Genomic DNA, 5,378 nt, shown 5'->3' with positions numbered 1-5,378 from the left:
ATTTTGTTTTTTTGTAATATTGTTTTGTTCCATGGAGACGAGCGGGTAGCAAACCCTCCACCGGCAGGAGTTGCGATACAACTCACTCTGGTATTTGACGGACACAAATCGTTGCGTTTGAGTCAAACTCCTGTGATGGCCGCGTCTCGCATAAGGCTATAAATAAAAAGCAGAAGAAGAAGAAGTGGCAGCAGATTTAGGTCAACAGACTTGTCTCTCTCTCCCCCTTTCTCTTTCTATTCCCTCCCTCTTCTCTCCCTCCTCTCTTCCCCTTCCCTCCACTACTCCTCTCTCCTCCCTGTCTTCCTCTCTTTGCCTTCACTCACTCACTCCTCTTTGCTTGTTCTTTTCTCTCTTTGCTCATCCTCCATTCTCCCTCCTCTCACTCGCTTTCTCTCTTTACTGCCCCCCCTTCCAGCTCCTCTCCCTCTTCGGCGTAGGCTCCCGTTGAACCCGGCGTAGGCTCCCGTTGAACCCGGCGTAGGCTCCCGTTTTTCTCCACAAATACCTGCTTGATTGGTGCAAAACTATCATTTATATTTACAACAGGTATACATCGGTTCAAAGTGTTTCAGTCGACTTAAATGCGGCGACGAATTAGAAAGTAGAACGTCATATTTTTAGGTATAAATACACCGTTTCGTAGCACTTTTTTGAATTTCAAGTTGTTGTTGTTGTCTTGTTTGTGTCAGACAGAAGGTCAGATCATCAGCATATTTTTTGTCGTCCCTAACGACCGTCTGATAATGACGGCAAAATCCATATATTTTAGTAACATTTTAGCACACTTTTTGACACAATAATCTGAAACTAAAGAACATGAAGTACACTGCGACAGGAGGACTCTTTATTTCACCCCGGCGGACTCGCACTGAGCCCGTTCGGCGCTAAAACAGCCGCCAAATACGCCGAAACCGCTTTGAGCCTTATTTACACTGCGCCGTTCCTCGCTGCTCCAGTAGAGGGCGCGCTCAGGAATCTGTGCCGAATTTCACGACATTCGAACCTCTAAATATAATATAAATTCAATAATTATAAGGAAACGGAACATAATCCATTTCACACATTGCAGTACCATAAGTCGCCACTATCATTACGTAACCATCACTATCATTACGTAACAAACTACATCTTCTTTTTGCTCCTTTTCATTAATTTTTCTCTCAAACGTTCAACAAATACGACACTGATAACTTCTTTAACGTTTTATGAATGAAATAAATTAACTAATTACAAAATGTACAAATCTGACAGAAACATGGAGAACTGAACGTGAAACAAAGCGTTATTTCAGCGTCTGGTGGTCTCCGCGGTGCATCGTCCAATTATGAGGCCAGAAAATCAAATCAAACAATAAAACGATCTCGGCGAGCCTTTCAAAATAAAAGCACCACGCATGGACACAGTTACAAAGACTTCTCCCAGTTTGCATCGACACACAAGAAATATACACAAGTACACAAGAAATATACACAAGAAATATACACAAGTACACAAGAAATATACACAAGAAATATACAAAAGTACACAAGAAATATACACAAGAAATATACAAAAGTACTTAAGAAATATACACAAGTACACAAGAAATATACACAAGATATACACAAGTAATACCAGGACCGAAGTACAAGTACACGTATGTAAAGACGTGTACTTTTGTTTTTATAATATTCTGATTAGATTAAAATAATAATAAATACTGGCTCTTTCAACAAATGTAGCATTGCCATAAAATTTAAGAAAATAAAGTACAAACGTATCACTATTTATTGCGATATTTTACATTTGAAAACTCAATCAAAACTAAAAATAAAGAATAATTAGAGATACAAAGTGATATGAAAGTGAAAGTGGATCAAATAATCTATCAATATTAAACAGAAATATTGGGTTTATTAATGAATGAACGATCATAAATCACAAATAAACACTGATGTGCACAACCTGTATGACATGTTGAAATGTAATATCCTAATAAATAAGTATAATTCCTTATAATCCTTTGTAATAATCAAAAGTTATTTGACCAACTATTATTTTGAAAGTATCTCACATTATAAAACACTATTTTAGTTCATTTTACTCACCAACAAAGTAAGTCACAATATCGAGTTTTAGTTTTTGGGATTATTGTTTTGTCAATAAAACGATATAACGTTTATTGACGCAAAATTTTGTAAAAATATGTAATTTTATTTTGTTTCTTACACGATTCAAACTTTCTGAACGCAAAAGTGTGACATAAAAAACATAAAAACATATTACTTTTTATAGCATAGATTGAATTGAAATGCCTTATTTTCTGCTTTTAAAAATGGTCCCAATTCCTATTATTTTTTATTTTTTGTAAATATACTATGGCCCGACAAATCACACGGTTAAATAATCTTGAGCATCAGAAAAGATCAAAGAACCACTTTCACCAAACCAGTTTAAAGTGACGTACGACAGGTTTTTACGACGTTCTAATTTTGACTTTATTTGGTGTATTTGTACCTGTTGTACATATAAATTATACTTACACCAATCGAGCAGGTATTTGTGAAGTAAAGTCAAAAAAACTATAGACAGGAAGTGACATCACACCAGGGACACTCATTCCAGTCAAAGTTTATGCAGAATTTAGACAAAAGAAACAACTTTTTTCAATTCAACAAAATAAAGTCACTCTCATATATTTTTATTGGTCAAATAAAACAAATGGTGACATTAGATGAGTTTTGGCCCAGTGTTTTCTGGGTAATTTCCTAGTGTGATATCATCGATCACAATCAGGAAGTGAAATTATAAACCTAAAGAATTTGCTATTCTGTGAGAACATTTGAATCATTTTTGGCAAAATTCTAAATATATTGATCTTATCTGTGTTTTAGTTTGAGTGGTTTGACCTGTAGGGGGCGCTCCAAACCACCACCCACCCACTTTCAACTAATAAACTTATAAGAGCCATTTCACCAGACGAGGAGTGTTTATTCTGCCCACAAAGTGCCACAATCCACGTTTTATCAGCAGCTTCACGACACCAGCAACACAACACCAAACTGGACCAAACTGGACCAAACTGAACTAAACTGGACCAAACTGGACCAAACTGAACTAAACTGGACCAAACTGGACCAAACTGGACCAAACTGGACCAAACTGAACTAAACTGGACCAAACTGGACCAAACTGAACTAAACTGGACCAAACTGGACCAAACTGGACCAAACTGGACCAAACTGAACTAAACTGGACCAAACTGGACCAAACTGAACTAAACTGGACCAAACTGGACCAAACTGGACCAAACTGGACCAAACTGAACTAAACTGGACCAAACTGGACCAAACTGAACTAAACTGGACCAAACTGGACCAAACTGGACCAAACTGGACCAAACTGAACTAAACTGGACCAAACTGGACCAAACTGAACTAAACTGGACCAAACTGGACCAAACTGGACCAAACTGGACCAAACTGAACTAAACTGGACCAAACTGGACCAAACTGAACTAAACTGGACCAAACTGGACCAAACTGGACCAAACTGAACTAAACTGGACCAAACTGGACCAAACTGGACCAAACTGGACCAAACTGAACTAAACTGGACCAAACTGAACTAAACTGGACCAAACTGGACCAAACTGAACTAAACTGGACCAAACCAGAGCCAAACTGAACCAAACAAAACCAAACCAGAGCCAAACTGAACCAAACCAGAGCCAAACTGAACCAAACTGAACCAAACTGGTCCAAACCAGAGCCAAACTGAACCAAACCAGAGCCAAACTGAACCAAACCAGAGCCAAACTGAACCAAACTGAACCAAACTGGTCCAAACCAGAGCCAAACTGAACCAAACCAGAGCCAAACTGAACCAAACTAGAGCCAAACTGAACCAAACCAGAGCCAAACTGAACCAAACCAGAGCCAAACTGAACCAAAACGAACCAAACCAAACCAAACTGAACTAAACCAGAGCCAAACTGAACCAAACTGAACAAAACCAGAGCCAAACTGAACTAAACCAGAGCCAAACTGAACCAAACTGAACTAAACCAGAGCCAAACTGAACTAAACCAGAGCCAAACTGAACCAAACTGAACCAAACCAGAGCCAAAATGAACCAAACTGAACAAAAACTGCTGAACCAAACCAGAGCCAAACAGAACCAAAACTGAATAAAACTGAACCAGAACTGAACTAAATGAGAGCCAAACTGAACCAAAACAAACCGAACAAAAAACAAACCGAACCAAACTAAACCAAACCGAAACAAAACTGAACCAAAACAGCCGGATCAAACCATACTAAACCAAAACCGAACTAAACCAAACCAAAACTGAACCAAACTCACCAAAATTGAACCAGAGTCAAACCAAACCCAAACCAAACCGAACCAGCTCCAGCAGCTACTGGGTCAACGACGTGAAAGGCGCGTGCGTAACGTGCACACACACGCGTGCGTAACGTGCACACACACGCGTGCGTAACGTGCACACACGCGGGGTTTAAATGCCATTCGCGTAGTTCGTTCTTATCTCCGTTTGCGACGCTCGGGACGCTCCAATTGCAAACACCAAAGCACACGCGCGTGAGTCGGACCCGCCGCGCGTGAGTCGGACCCGCCGCGCGTGAGTCGGACCCGTCGCGCACAAGTTTAAGTTGAGACGGAGTTTAAGATGATTTCAATGCTTTGAGAGGAGCACGCGCGCTTTCACTTTGAGCCGCTGCATTTGGAGATGAAAAAGTTCAGAAGCGGAAAACACAGACGCGGGGCTCGTGCCTCGGAACCGACGCGAGCCGTGCGTAAAAACGGCACCGAAACGCGTTGAATTCACGTCCCCCCCGAGCCCACCCCCCGCGCGCGCGAGTCAAACTTCAGCCCCCGGACGCGTCTCCCCGCGACTCTTCCACACGCCGCAGTCGGACGTTACAAACACGGTTATTCGGCGCGTTGCGTAACCGTCGCTCCGATGCCGTTCCGCGCGGGTCCCGGGGCGAGGGTCCGCGGGGGAGTCTTACCGCGTTTGGGTCCAGCGGGGAGAGGGACGGACGCATGGGGAGCCCCGGAGACGGTGGGTCGCGGGGAGCGGAGGGACGAGCCGTGCGCGCAGCCGGAGACTCCGACACACAATGGCGCTGAGAGGAGGCGGAGGAGGCGGAGGGAAGGCGCGCGGCGGTGCGTTCACGGGCCTTTCACGGGGCGGCGGGACGAACGGGGCTGATGCGCGCGTGAGGCGGGACGAACGGGGCTGATGCGCGCGTTAGGTGGGACAAGCGGGGCAGGTGCGCGCGTGAGGCGCGTGAGGCGGGACGAGCGGAGCTGATGCGCGCGTGAGGCGGGACGAGCGGGCGCGTGTGTGGCGCAGGAATGACGGTTTGAGT

At 43.4% G+C, this 5,378-nt stretch overlaps 1 protein-coding gene across 1 annotated transcript in view; it reads right to left on the bottom strand.

The window, feature by feature from the left end:
• Nucleotides 1-5,174, bottom strand: part of LOC140351566 (SERTA domain-containing protein 2-like) — a 21,935-nt gene extending 16,761 nt beyond the window's left edge. Inside the window, exon 1 of the mRNA XM_072437435.1 lies at nucleotides 5,016-5,174. The gene's annotated coding sequence lies outside the window, so the exon portion shown is untranslated. The remainder of the gene's footprint in view (nucleotides 1-5,015) is intronic.
• Between the last annotated feature and the right edge of the window lie 204 nt (nucleotides 5,175-5,378).

The sequence above is a fragment of the Eucyclogobius newberryi genome, unplaced genomic scaffold, assembly GCF_026437365.1.
Source record: "Eucyclogobius newberryi isolate DKJ021-1_F unplaced genomic scaffold, fEucNew1.0.hap1 SCAF_8, whole genome shotgun sequence".
Classification (NCBI taxonomy): Eukaryota; Metazoa; Chordata; class Actinopteri; order Gobiiformes; family Gobiidae; genus Eucyclogobius; species Eucyclogobius newberryi.
The sequence above is the reverse complement of the archived record's forward strand: the minus strand, read 5'-3'. Positions and strand labels throughout refer to the sequence as shown.